The sequence below is a fragment of the Panthera uncia genome, assembly GCF_023721935.1.
Source record: "Panthera uncia isolate 11264 chromosome D3 unlocalized genomic scaffold, Puncia_PCG_1.0 HiC_scaffold_8, whole genome shotgun sequence".
In the NCBI taxonomy this organism is placed as follows: Eukaryota; Metazoa; Chordata; class Mammalia; order Carnivora; family Felidae; genus Panthera; species Panthera uncia.
The window spans coordinates 77,987,062-78,000,918 of record NW_026057586.1 but is presented as its reverse complement, the minus strand read 5'-3'; the positions used below and the strand labels follow the sequence as shown (position 1 = coordinate 78,000,918).

The following is a 13,857-nucleotide window of genomic DNA, read 5'->3' as shown; positions in this document are numbered from 1 at the left end:
TTGGCTTTCACGGATAACTGTATTTCCCGGGAGAAAGAGTATCTGTTGTCCATAACTCCTAAAGAATTAATTTGTCTAATGGCTACCATTTCCTACCCCTGGATTCTAGACTGCATTTTACACACGTGTCTACACCTTTAAAAGAAAGAGCTAGGTAAAATGGAGTGGTACTAAAACTCCAGGGATGCCTGGCTGGCTCAGTTGGAAGAGAATGCAACTCTTGATCTCGGGGTTGTGAGTTCAAGCCCCACATGAGGTGTAGAGATTACTGAAATAAATAAACTTTAAAAAATGTAAAAAAACAAACAAACAAAACCCTAAAGCGCCAAGAACGTGGAGTTAAAAACATTACGGCAGCCTGAGAGTGTAAACTGTAGTGACCGGATTTAGACTCTGGAGGTTGCTACTCTGGCACTTCCGTGAAGTCACAGAAAATACAAGGCAGTTTTAAAAGTTTCTGGCTTATGCTATTTTTTTATGAAGCAGTTTGCCTAATCAAAATTTTCTACCTAGATACGAATTTGAAAAAGTTTACAGTGTTCTTGACTGCTACACTATTACGTGGGGGTGTTCGCGACTATTTTTTTTTTTTTTTTTGATGCAGAGTCTGAAATCTTTAGGAATGATGGAAGGAATTATTCCAGGGCTAAAATTCACTAAATAAAAACGGACTGAAACGTAAACCATGCTCGGAGCCTATCAATCGCATTAAGCAAGAGTACCTATATTGTCTTCTTCTTTCCCTTGGAAATTGGATTTGTTCTATTCTAACTTTACACTTTGGCTCTGTTCCCAAGAGTTGAAAACAAGGGTGTAGCTAAATGAGTCCAACTCCTGGATTTCAGCCTGATGCTGTTAGCCGAAGTCTTGGAACAGGGTCTAATAGCTAGCTAGCTGTTTTCCACAAAGTCCGCATTAGATGATAAAATCTTCACTCTTGATAGGGAGCTGCTGTTCAAGGAATCATTTCTTTTAACGTTGCTTTTTGCTCCCCCGCTTTGTAGAGGGCCATGTGGCTTTCACGTCTGCTGCTGGTTTTCTCATCCAAAGAGTTTATCGGTGAAAGATAGGATCTGGTGGAAGAAGAGATCCCCCTTTTGGTACAAGGGGGCTGCGTTTCAGGAGAGATTCGTTATGCTGGTGAGATTATTGTGCAGGTGTGAACGGTTTCATTTGCAACACAGCGGTCCAATTGTCCACCAGAATTCTTCTCTCTTTGGCCAGTTGGATTTGTTTTTTGTTTTTCCTTTCAATCTAATTTTTAGAGCACACGTATATGAATAGAAAAGATTCTTAAGCAGAACCCTTCCGGTGGCTCTGGTCTATGAACCGAAGAATTTTTTTTTTTTTTTTAATAGCGCCTTTTCATGAAAGTGACCATGGGCGGCCAGTGATTTTTAGAATTGGCTTTGTTTTTTCGAGCATTAAAATACAACTGCAAAGTAATAAAGATGAGTAGCATTTTCATTTGTTTCTTGGGGTGTTTTTATTTTTGAAACTGGGAAAAAGTCCTTCTGTTGAGTGGAATGTCCTGCTGCTTTATGATTTGATTTTAGAGGGGGCTTGCTCTGTCTGTCCCTGTCTGTCTCTTTTCTCTTTTAATCGAGCCACCTTGGGATTTTAGTGAAATTGGGCCAGTTCTAGTGGAATTGGCACCATGAACTATATGTGTGCCCTTGGAGAAAACCTGTTTGCTTAGATCTGTATGCCAAATTGGTAACTGACTAACAGTAAGGAACCCAGATCGGGAAGGACTTGTTGAGATTTAATTATGCCACGAACTGTGCAGGAGAAGTGATTTTGCTTTGACTTTGGCTCTTTTCCGCATCCCCTCTTTTTCTGCTTTGTAGGCTTTGTGCTTCCAGAAAGAAAGTCCTGCTACATTAGTTTGTGATCCTTGTATACCTCTGATGCTGACCTTTCTAGCTCCTTGCTATCCATAGTTGTCCCCCGAGGGATTTAGTGTCGTTGTGGGAGTGTTCCATGCCAGAATGTCTTGAGAACAGTGTGACTTGTAGTAAACAAAGTTACGCACTGGGCGATTCATTGAACGGCTTTATCATTTTGCTACTTATAATTTTATGGTTTTGTATGTGGGTGTGTGTGCACGCCCACAAGATCCCTGGCACTTTAAAAGATAATATTTTTAAATGGATAACAATTACAAGACTGAGTTCAAAGTTACAGAAAGTTTTTTTTTTTTATGGGAAGAGTAAGTCTGCTATTATATTACAATATGAATAATTCTGAGGAGTAACAGTTTTAAGATTTACTGACTTTCATTTTTAAAACTTTAAAAATAATCATAAATTCATGGGTAGTTGCAAAAGATAGTACGGAGAGGTCTTGTGTTCTCTTCCCCCAGTTTCCTTCGTTGGCAATATCTTGCGGAACGACCTAGTCCTGTCAAAGCCAGGAAACTGACCTCAGTACGGTCCACGGAGCTTACTCAGATTTCCACAGTTTTACGTACACTTGTGAGTGAATTTAGTTCTGTGCAGTTTTATCACAGGTGTGGTGGATTTGTGTGACCACACAGTAAAGGTGTACAACATTCATCACAAGGATCTTTTGTGCTACCTTTTCTGGCCTGGCCACCTCTGCCACTCCCCATCCCTAACCCCTGGCAACCCTGATCTGTTTTCATCTCTATAATTTGGTCTTTTTTTAAATTTTCATTTGTATCACATTTTATTTATGTATATTTGCTAAAGTAAAATTTTAGAAATCTAGCTGTATAGGTAACAATGTCACGTTCTTCAAGTGAGAAGTAGAAAAACGTGCATGAAGAGAGCAATAAAGGAACAAGGGAAGAGACGGAGGTTAACAGCTTAAGATGTATGCTAAAATTGGTGAGCAAGAAGCAGGTGATACCAGAATAGATAAATTGGGAACCAAAGCCCACCACACTAGATAGATCATGATGTTTGAAGTTGTTAAGTAGGTTCTACACTCGAGATGGGGCTTGAACTCACAACCTTGAAATCAGGAGTAGCACACTCTACTGACTGAGCCGGCCAGGCACCCCTGATATTTCAGGCTTTAAGGAAAATGTGATCTCATGATCTTCCCAGATATCCAAACAGAAGCAACTAAAATCTGAGGTTTTATGGCTAAAGATCTTCATGGAGTCTTTCAAGCTGGGAATCCACAGCCAAGGGCTGCTAGATTGATTTTTCTTAGCAGAAATGATTCTGAAAACCTGTAACTGCTGGCAGGGTTCCTTTCGTCCTTAATAGTGGCCTTTGCCACTTGACTCCATCTCCCAGGGACACATGACCCGGGCCCAGGCCCCCTCAGGGGTTTCCTTTTAATTCGCAGAGTTACCGTGGCTGCCTCCTTTAATGGGGGTGACTGAAAAACAGCAACTCTGGGAGAAGATGGGGAGCCGGCTGCAAGAAGAAGGGCAGGGTCTTGATAACTACTTGAACTGAGTCCTGGGGACTGAGTCCTGAGGCTCTTTCTACTGCTCACTTTATTTTGTGTGTGTTTGAAATTGTCCCTAATTAAAAAGTTGAAAAGAAGGGGGGAAAAAACCCCAGAAAGCGAGTACTGGTATTTATAAGAAAGTCAGAGCCTCTTGAGGACAGTACATGCCAGAAGCTGGCCATTGAAAATAAAAGCAATGCAGTTTTTTTTCTAAGTGTTGAATTTTTAAAAGTTGGACTTGTTTCTCTGTCTCTTTCAGTTATTTACCCCTTTAGTAAGCGCCCAGTTAAGTAACGTGTGTTCCAGAGGGTGATGTGTGCTATGGAGAAACCTGTGCCCACAGAGGTGATGTGGGGGCTGCCCTTGTAAGCGGCCAGGGAAGACTTCACAGAGAAGGTGACCTTTGGGCAAAGACCTGAACGAGGGAAGAAAGAAGCTGTGCAGGTCTCTGGCGGAGGCCCGTAGCAGGTGCAGAGGCCTTGAGGTGGCGTGCACCTGTTAGGGTAGAGGAACAGCAGGAAGGTCAGAGCCGGGGGGAGGTGGTAGACAGAATAATGCCCCTTCCCCGAGATGTCCACTTCCTAATCCTCAGAACCTATGCATATGTTACCTCGTCTGGTAACGGGCCTTTGCAGATGTGAGGAGGTTAAGGACCTTGGGATGGGATGGGTATCTCGGATGATCCAGGTGGGCTCCCTCCAGGAGGGAGGCTGGAGGTCAGAGAGAAGAGAAAATGGTGCGTTGTTGGCTCTGAAAATGGAGGAACAGACTACAAAGCTGAGGAATAGAAGGTGGAAAGAAGGAAACAGATATTTCCCCCAAGGCCTCCAGAAGAAATGGAGCCCTGCCTCCTACACTTTGATTTTAGACTTCTGGCCTCCAGAACCAAACAGAATAAATTTGTATTGCTTTTAGATACTAGGTTTGTGGTAATTTGTTAGAGCACCAACAGGAAACTAATAGGGGTGAAGGTGTAATGAGCAGATGGGAATAAGAGAAGAAGAAATAGTCAAAATGTGAAAGGCACTTAAATCTGTCAAAATAACTTGAACGTTTATTCAGAATGAGGCGGGAAGCCATTTGAGTGCTTTGAGCAGAGTACTTACAAGGTCTGACTTCCCTTCTGAGCGGGATCATGTCGGTTGCTGTGTGGAGACCGGACCTGAAGGGGGACAAGGATGCAGCAGGGAGACCCGTGAGTGAGCTACTCAAATAACCCAGACGAGAGAAGATGGTGGCTTGGAGCGCGTGGTGCCGGTAGATGTGGGCGAAGTCGGGACTGCCAATGGCAATGGAAGGGGGAGAGAAAGAGGAGTTGGCCGGGACTCTGTTTATTTGGCCTCAACAACCGCACGGACGAGATTGTGGTTACTGACCAGGGGGAGACCGTGAGATGACCAAGTTTTGGGGGAAGATCAGTAGTGAGATGTGAGGCTGGAGGGGGATAGGAACTGGGGAGCCGTGAGCGCATCATTGGCATTTAAGTCCAGGAAACTGGACGAGGTCATCAGGGAAGTGAGCGAAGGGGGTGGGGGACTCAGGGATTGAGCCCTGTCACACCACAGTGGTGAGAGGCCAAGATGAGGCATTGGAGAAGGCGGTCCCTGTGATGTGGGGAGAAACCCAGAGCGCACGGTCCCCTGGAACCAAGGGATGACCTTTTCGAGGAGGAGACGGCGATCAGAGGGTTAAGTGCAACTGTCAGTCAAGCGAGAGGAGGACTGAGAAGTAGCCATTGGATTTAGCACCTTGGAGGTCACGGGCAACCTTGACCAGAGTCCGTGGCATGGTGCACACGGGGTGAGTCTGGGGCTAGGGTGAGCAGGTTTGAGAGTGAATGGGGAAAAAGGAGATAAGGAAATTGAGATAATGAGTGTATGTAGAACTGTCTGTGCAAGGTGTATCTTCCCCAAACAGACTTGATTCGTGAACATGTAACTAGAACAATGATGCTTTTCCCCTTGTCATGGGCCTCACTGGTAACCCTAATCCAGGCAGAGTTAATAAAGCTAGTTTTTGAGCCAAGGGCTTTCTTTCTTTATTTCTTTCCTTTTTTTTTTTTTTTTTTTTTTTTTTTTTTGATGCTGTAATTCACAGTGGTGCTATAAAGCAAAATGCTGGAGACACTTTTATTAGCAAATTCTCACAGCTGAGGCTCACTCAGTGGGGCTTTTACTGGGCAGAGCCATTCCAGTCCTAGCGTATTGAAGACCATTAGGCCTTTGGAAAATTCAGGCTTATAAACTTGCAAGATTTAATTTAATGTAAGAAATTTAAACTATTAGCTTTCTTTTTGGTGAGAATCTTTAAAATTGTGAAAGTTTAGGTCTTATTACTTTGTTTTGTTTTTCCTTTCAGGATTAAAAGAAATTCTTAAAACCTGTCATTTTTGTGCTCCTTTAAAAGAAGAGAGAAAAAGCACCCTCCCTTTACAGTTTGCCAAAGAAATTGTTGGCACGTTTCTGTGTTTAATACCTAACTGTAGGTATAGTCCTGATCCCTTTTTGGAAGGAACTCTTGCCTCTAGTTTTTGTAAATCCCTCAAAGAGATTATTGTTGGTTATCCGGGATTTAAACTTTATCCTGAATATTACTTTCCACAGAATAAGCCCTGTGATCTAGGGGCTAGCAGTGGGAGTGATGTACCGAAACATCGACTTTTTGTTCTCCCTTTTTCATCCCCAAACCCTGTTATACAAATTTCAGGTCATGTTGTTTAAAGTGACTTGGCATTTTCTTTGAAGGGGAGAGAAAAACCTGTTTTCTGCTTCCGGTGCTTTTAAGGTCTCATGTATGGGGGACTTCTTGAAGGTCTCACTGAGAAAAAAGTTCCTCCATTTTAATGTGGCTGAGAACTGTATGGTTTAGTAGATCTCATGAAAACTATTCCAGAATGTTTATTTTAACTGGTATCTTCTAGTTTGTAATCACTGAGCATCGGATTTGGGTTTTCTTCAAACGCTGCCGCTGATTCAGTGGCTCCATCTAGTTAAAATAACAACAGGGGCGCCTGGGTGGCTCAGTCGGTGAAGCGTCCGACTTCGGCTCAGGTCATGATCTCGCGGTCCGTGGGTTCGAGCCCCGCGTCGGGCTCTGGGCTGGTGGCTCAGAGCCTGGAGCCTGCTTCCGATTCTGTGTCTCCCTCTCTCTCTGCCCCTCCCCCGTTCATGCTCTGTCTCTCTCTGTCTCAAAAATAAATAAACGTTAAAAAAATTTAAAAAAATAAAATAAAATAACAACAAAGAACAAATGTCCTGTAGCTAATTTTTGCACTAGAGAGTTAAAAATATCATCCCACACTTGGTCCAGGCTTGGGATCCAACCTGACTGTAAAGGCAGAGACCAAAACCTTTCCCTGTAGCTTCCCCACCACAGGGGAGAAGTGTTCTGCAAAGGGGGTCTGTTTGGCAGCTTGAGCTGGCAGGTGGAGAATTGCTGCTCCTTGTGGCCAGCACAGACCTTAATCAGGTCACCAGTAACCCATATTGGTGTTCTCTCCAGTGTCTTCTGCAGAGCACTAAAGCTCTCAGGCTGTTCTTGCAGGAAGCGTTCAGGAGCCAAGTAAGTTTGAGGAACGCAGCGTATCCCATCCTTCTGAGAGAGCTCCAGCACGTGTCGGTTGGTTAAAAGCTCTCAGAAGTTCTTCAGCGAATAGCCCTGCTTAGTTTTGTTTAAACCAGTGTTCCCCAAACTCCTCTGACCATGGAATCCTTTAAAAAAATTTTTTTAATGTTTATTTTTGAGAGAGAGAGACAGAGAGAGAATGAGTGGGGAAGGGGCAGAGAGAGAGGGAGACAGAACCCGAAGTAGCTCCAGGCTCCGAGCTGTCAGCACAGAGCCCGGCGTGGGGCTCGAACCCACAGAGCGAGAATCATGACCTGGGTTGAAGTCGGACGCTCAACCGATTGAGCCACCCAGGCACCCCGACCATGGAATCCTTTTTAAAAGTAACATTATTAACCCCCCCTGAGGAGCTGTTGTTTTACTGAACCTGCTTTGGAAAGTGCCAGTCTGTGCAATAATGCCTACCGTTTATATTCTGTCTCGGCTACTCCGAGTCTTTTGTCCAGTTACATTTCATAGTTTTTACAACATTTTACATTTTATAATTTTGACCGAAAAGGCTCACGTATCCCCAGATCAGAGGGCAGCTGCCCTGTATTTAGTTAGCACTTGCTGCCTTTGAGGACCCATTAGGGCTGCTGGCTGTTAGCCCTGATCTTCTACTTTATTTAACCCCGAATCCCAGAGGTCTGGTAGGGAGGTGATTCTGCTCTGGAACCATTTGAGTTGTGGCTTGGCTCCCTCACAGCTCACGCTGGTCCGTCCCTCTCTGCTCTTCGTGATTGCCCGGTGCTCAGACTCAGCTCTGGCACAGACAGATGGACAGACACCGCTCGTGGCAGGGGCAGGCTCAGCTGTGGACCAAACACGCCCAAAATAAAACCGTGCGGTTCTGTCTCGTCAGAACTGGAGCTTCGGTGTTACAGAGTCGCTCTCCCATTCTTTATGGCCTGACCACTTGTGATCAGGTGAGGGTTGGTTTCCCTGATGCCCTCCTGGCTAAGGTGGGGAAGTGTGGGCTGGCAGTGTGGGTAAGTGGATTTGTAACTGATGCTGTGGCCAGGCCTGGGGTGGGCTTCTTAATGGACCCATGTCAGCCTTGGTGGGGGGGAGGGCTATAGTGGTTTGCCACGGACTCTGTCGTCAGCCCCATCCTGGTTAACTTTTTTTTTTGTAAATAAGACGCAAAGGCCCGCAGACCATATTTTGCAGAAGAGTTGTGTATGGGAGAAGTAGCTAACACAACAGATGACAGAATTGGGATTCAGGGATGCGCTAAAATGCTGGGAAGGGGGTGGGTACAGTGAGCTGGGGTTTAAAATGGGCTTTAAAATTATATTAAAAAAAACATACAGTGAAAGTAAGAGGTAGGGACTTTAATTGCCGTTTGTGTTTAAAAAAAACAAAAAATCTCTGAAGAATGATGAACACCAAATTCAGATTACCCTTGAGGCAGGGGAGAGTATGTGCATCAGAAACGTACAGGACTTTATTGTTTTTATTTATTTATTTTTATTTTATTTATTTAAAAAAATATTTTTAATGTTTATTTATTTTTGAGAGAGACAGAGACAGAATGCGAGTGGGCTAGGGGCAGAGAGAGAGGGAGACACAGAAGCCGAAGCAGGCTCCAGGCTCTGAGCTATCAGCACAGAGCCCAACCCGGGGCTCGAACTCGCGAGCTGTGAGATCATGACCTGAGCCGCAGTCGGACGCTCAACTGACTGAGCCGCCCAGGTGCCCCGTGGGACCTTAAACTTATCAGTATCTTAAGTGGGATGGTGAGTCCACAGGTGTTTGTAGCATTTTTGTTGTTGTTTGCCTTAAATGTTTAATTAACTAAACAGACTCCAGAAGGTTTGGTGCACTGTGAGTTTAGTAGCCACGATGGTGTATTTACAAGTGAAGCAGCAAATTAGCATCTGATAAAATCCTCCTGTTTGTGGCACTTGACAGCCCACATTTGGGATAGTGTTCCATCCTGAGTACCACATGTGAAGGGCGTTACTGTATATGCCTAAATACTAGGGTACGTTCAGAGATCATGGGTACACGAACCAGTCTAGTCCTAGGGCAGTTAGTTGAAGAAATGGACGATAGTTAGACCTACGAGATGACTAAGGGGAATCATGATGGTATCTTCAGCCTTTTGAAGAACTATCAGGTGGAAGAAGGAAGAGAGATTTCTTCAGAAAGGCAAAATTAGGGCCATGGGTGGAATCCCTTTACTAAGGAAAGGGAGGAAGTACTTCCTAATAGCCAGACTGCTTTGCGGTCGATCAGCCCGATGTGAGGGTCAGCTCTCTGCAGAAGCCTCTCCCCAAGCAGGGCTGCCAGGAGGAGCCCTTCCTGGGGTGGGGAGTTGCCCCGGTTGGTCTCCGGGACCTCTCTTCTTCAGTTTCTAAACAATCGAACGCTGGAGCCAGTGTGACCCCTGCTGCATCATGGTGCGGCACTTTGGTTCAGAAAAGCGATTGGAGCCTCGTACTACTTTGTGCCACCTGGTCTAATTTCTGACGCTGTGCCTTCCACGCAGAGTGCCTGTGCCTAAAGGGAAGGTGACCTAGGTGACATGATTGTTTGTCACACCTAGAGCTTACATGCCCGCGTGCACAGCAAAAATGTAATCAAGGAAGCCAGAATTTCAGTGTGCCATCACAAGAATGTTCTGTGGGTCAGTGTCCCTTGGACACTTTTAGTGTCCTTTCCGTTGAATAAGGTATCCTAAGGAATGTTTTTAATATAGTCTGCTCGAGATGGAAAATCAGAAATTTTGACACTGAAACAACCCGAGTTCTTGGATTCTGACTAATTTTTACTTATTTTTTAAAATTATTTTTTTAAATTATTTTTTTAATGTCTGTCTTTTGAGAGACAGAGACAGCGTGAGTGGGGGAGGGGCACGCACGCGCGCGCGCGCACACACACACACACACACACACACACACACACAGAATCTGAAGCAGGCCCCAGGCTCTGAGCTGTTGGCACAGAACCTGACGTGGGGCTCGAACTCACGAACTGTGAGATTATGACCTGAGCCAAAGTCAGACGCTTAATTAACTGACTGAGCCACCCAGGCGCCCCTCAGACTAACTTTTACTTCTAAGTTCTAGCCTCTTTCTGCTGCCGTGGAGCAAGTAGCACCCCACTATAGATTTAATAAAAGTTATTTGTAAAAATAAAAAGCTAATGACTTCTTTAAAGTAATTGGAGCAGCGTAAGTTTACAATAAGGAGCTGTATCCTGTAGTGTTATCGGTGGTGACCTGCGTAGTGTGTGACCTGTGTGTAAAGAATTACACTTGCACAACACTTGAACCCTTTGAGATGCACAACAGCTCTGTGGGTGGTGGGATATGGTGGCTCACATTTGGAGGATGAGAAAACCAAGGCCCCAAGGTCATAGTTTAGTGTTGCAAGAGACATTTTAGGGTGTCGGATTCCCCCCCACCACTGAGGAGGAAAGCGGTGCGGAAAAGCCTAGTGACCTTGTCACAGTCCCGCAGCTAGTTAGTGAAAGACTGGACACAAGAATCTGAGGTTTGGGGTTTTTTTCACCCCAAGTGTAACTGGTTTTCTATTATATCTCGCTGTTCCTTGGGTAATACAGGTGACCTTGAACGCCTTCCTAAAAAGTTGATCAAATTTATATTTATATCCCTATCACTTTAGGGCTCTTTAGGGACATCATTATGTGAAGGAACTCTTTTGTATAGTACAGATTTATTTTGAATATAATGAACTCCCTTTAATTTTAAAGTGTTTGTTAATCTGAGAACTGCATGTGGTTTTTGTCCTTGACCCTAGTACCAGGATATCACCTTGATATTTGTGTGTTAAAACTGACTCTGCATTCCTGAGACAAATCGCACAGGGTTATGACGTACTACCCTTGTTGTACATAGCTGGATTCAGTTTGCTAGGGTTTTGTTGAAGATTTTTACGTATGTTCATCACATCAGGAATTATTGGTTTGTAGTTTTCTTGTGAGGTCTTTGTCTGGTTTGGATATCAGAGAAATCCTAGCCTCGTAGAAGGTGTTGGGAAGTGTTCCCTCCTCTTTTGTTTTGTTTTTGGAAGAATTTGTGAATGATTGGTTAATTCATTAATCTTTTAAAACATTTGGTAAGAGTTAATTCTTTTAAAAGTTCTTTTAACTTAGTTTTAACCATTTTAAAAATTCTTTTCAAACATTTAGAATTTACCAGTGATGTCATCTAGGCTTGGACTTTGCTTTGTGCTAAGTTGTTGTTGTTGTTGTTGTTTTAATCACTAATGTAACCTCTTGTAAGTCTATACAGATTTTCCATCCTCTCGAGTTAACTTCAGTACTTTGTGTCTTTTTCTAAGCATTTGCCTATAATCACCTAGTTTTGGCATATAAATTGTTCATAGCGTCCCTTTATAATGCTTTTCGTTTTTGTGGTTGTCGATAGTGATGGCCCCTCTCCTTGGGTTTAGGAATTTGAGCCTTCTCCACACCCACGCCCCCATTTGGTCAGTCTAGCTAAAGGTTTGTAAATTTTGGTGATCTTTGCAAGTAATCAGTTTTTACTTCATTTTCTTTTTGTTTCATTTATTTCTGTTGTAATTTGTGTGTGTGTAAATTTTTTTTAATGTTTATTTTTGAGAGAGCGAGCACAAGCCGGGAGGGGTAGAGAGAGAAGGGGACAGAGCAGAGGATCCAAAGCAGGTTTTGTGCTGACAGCAGCCAGCCGGATGTGGGGCTCAAACTCCTGAACCATGAGATCATGCTCGGAGCTGAAGTCGGATGCTCAACGAACTGAGCCACCCAGGCGCCCCGTTTCTGTTGTAATTTTTATTTTCTTCTTGGGTTTAGTTTTCTTTTTCTCTAACCTAGCCTCTGGAAGGCTGGGTTATAGATTTTCGATTTTTTAAAATATGGGAATTTATAGCTATACATTTTTCTCTAAGCACTGCCTTCACTGTGCCTCATAAGTTTTGAACGTTCTGTTATTCTCACTCACTGCAGAGTATTTTCTAGTTTCTTCTGCAGTTTCTTCTTTGACACATTGGTTGTTTAGCATGTTAACGTTTGTTAGTGTGTTGTTTAATTTCCACACATTTGTGAATTTCCCATATTTCCTCCTCTTATCAATTTCTGATTTTCACTCCACTGTGGTCAGAGAACATACTTTGTATAATTTTGGTTCTTTTGAATTTATTGAGATTTGTTTTATAGCCTGGTATATGGTCTATCCTGTAGAGTGTTCCATTGCACTTGAGAATAATGCTCAAATTGCTGTTGAGTAGAGTGTTCCATGGATGTCTCTTATGTCTAGTTGGTTTATAGTGTTGGGTTCTTCTATTTTCTTGTTGATAGATACTCTACTTATTCTGTCTTTTATCGAAAGTGGGTATTGGAGTCCGATTATCCATTTCTTCAGTTTTTTCATTTTTTTGCTTGTGTTTGGGGGCTTTGTTGTTAGGAATATATGTTTACAATTGTTAGGTTTTTGTGATGGATTGACCCTCATTATAAAAATATCTTTTGTCTCTAGTAATCATTTTTGTCTTAAAAATTACTTTAAGTGGTATTGGTATATGCACTCTAGCTCTCTTTCAGGTACTGCTTACAAGTTATACCTTTTTCTATCCTTTTACTGTTTGTGTGTGTGGATCTAAAGTATGTGTGTCTCAGGGCACCTGGTTGTCTCCGTTGGTAGAGCATGTGACTCTTGATCTCGGGGTTGTGAGTTTGAGCCCCACGTTGGGTGCAGAGTTTACTTAAAAAAAATGTATGGGGACATCTGGGCAGCTCAGTCAGTTAAGTGTCCGACTCTTGATCTCAGCTCAGGTCTTGATCTCAGGGTTGTGAGTTCAAGCCCCACACTGGGAGTGAAGCCTACTTAAAAAAAAAAAAAAAAAAGTATGTAGTTATCTTGTAGTCAGCATATCCTTAGGTCATGTTTATTTATACCACCAATCTCTGTCTTTTGCTTGGAGTGCTTAGTCCATTTCCATTTAATATAATTATTGATAAGGAAGCATTTATATCTGCCATTTTGCTATTTGTTTTCTGTATGTCTTATGTCATTTTCGTTCCCCTTTCTCTTCATTACTGCCTCCTTTTGTGTTTAAGTAGACCTTTTTCTAGCATACTATTTTAATTCCTTTTATCTTTTGCTACTCTTTTTAAAGTTTTTTTTCTTAATGATTGTCCAGGGATTACAACTGACGTCTTGAAACAATCTAGTTTGTATTAATGCCAACTTACTTTCAATAGTATAGCAAAACTGCTACGATATAACTTCAGTCCTTCTCCCTTCTTTGAACTATTCTTTCATACAAATTATGTCTTTATTGTTAAAAGCCTTTCAACACAACTTTATACTTTAGGCAGTTATCTTTTTAATTAGGTAAAAGAAAAGCGTTGCAAGCAAAACTATATTTATACTGTCTTTTATATTTACTCTTGTAATGACCTTTACTGGTTTGCTTTCTTTATTTATGTGGGTTGAGTTCCTGTCTGGTGTCCTTGTATTTTAGCCTAAAGGACTCCCTTGGTATTTCTTGTAGGACAAGTCTACTAGTGATGAATTATCTTATTTTTATTTATCTTGGAATAATTTCTCTCTTATTTTGGGGGGATAGTTTCGCTAGATGCAGTTACTGGTTGGCAGTCTCTTCCTTTAGCACTTTGAATATGCCAGCCGACTGCTTTCTGACCTCCCTAATTTTTAATGAGAAGAACACACAATGTGTCTTTTTCTTTTGTTGCTTTCCAGTTTTCAACAGTTTGACTATGATGTGTCTAGGTGTGAATCTCTTTGAGTTTATCCTTCATGGAGTTCAGTGAGCTGCTTTAGTGTGTGGATCAATGTTTTTCATCCTGTTTGGA

The 13,857-nt window shown here is 42.7% G+C and overlaps 1 protein-coding gene across 1 annotated transcript in view; it reads left to right on the top strand.

The window, feature by feature from the left end:
- Nucleotides 1–13,857, top strand: part of FBXW8 (F-box and WD repeat domain containing 8) — a 118,182-nt gene that overhangs the window by 16,332 nt on the left and 87,993 nt on the right. The window lies entirely within an intron of this gene.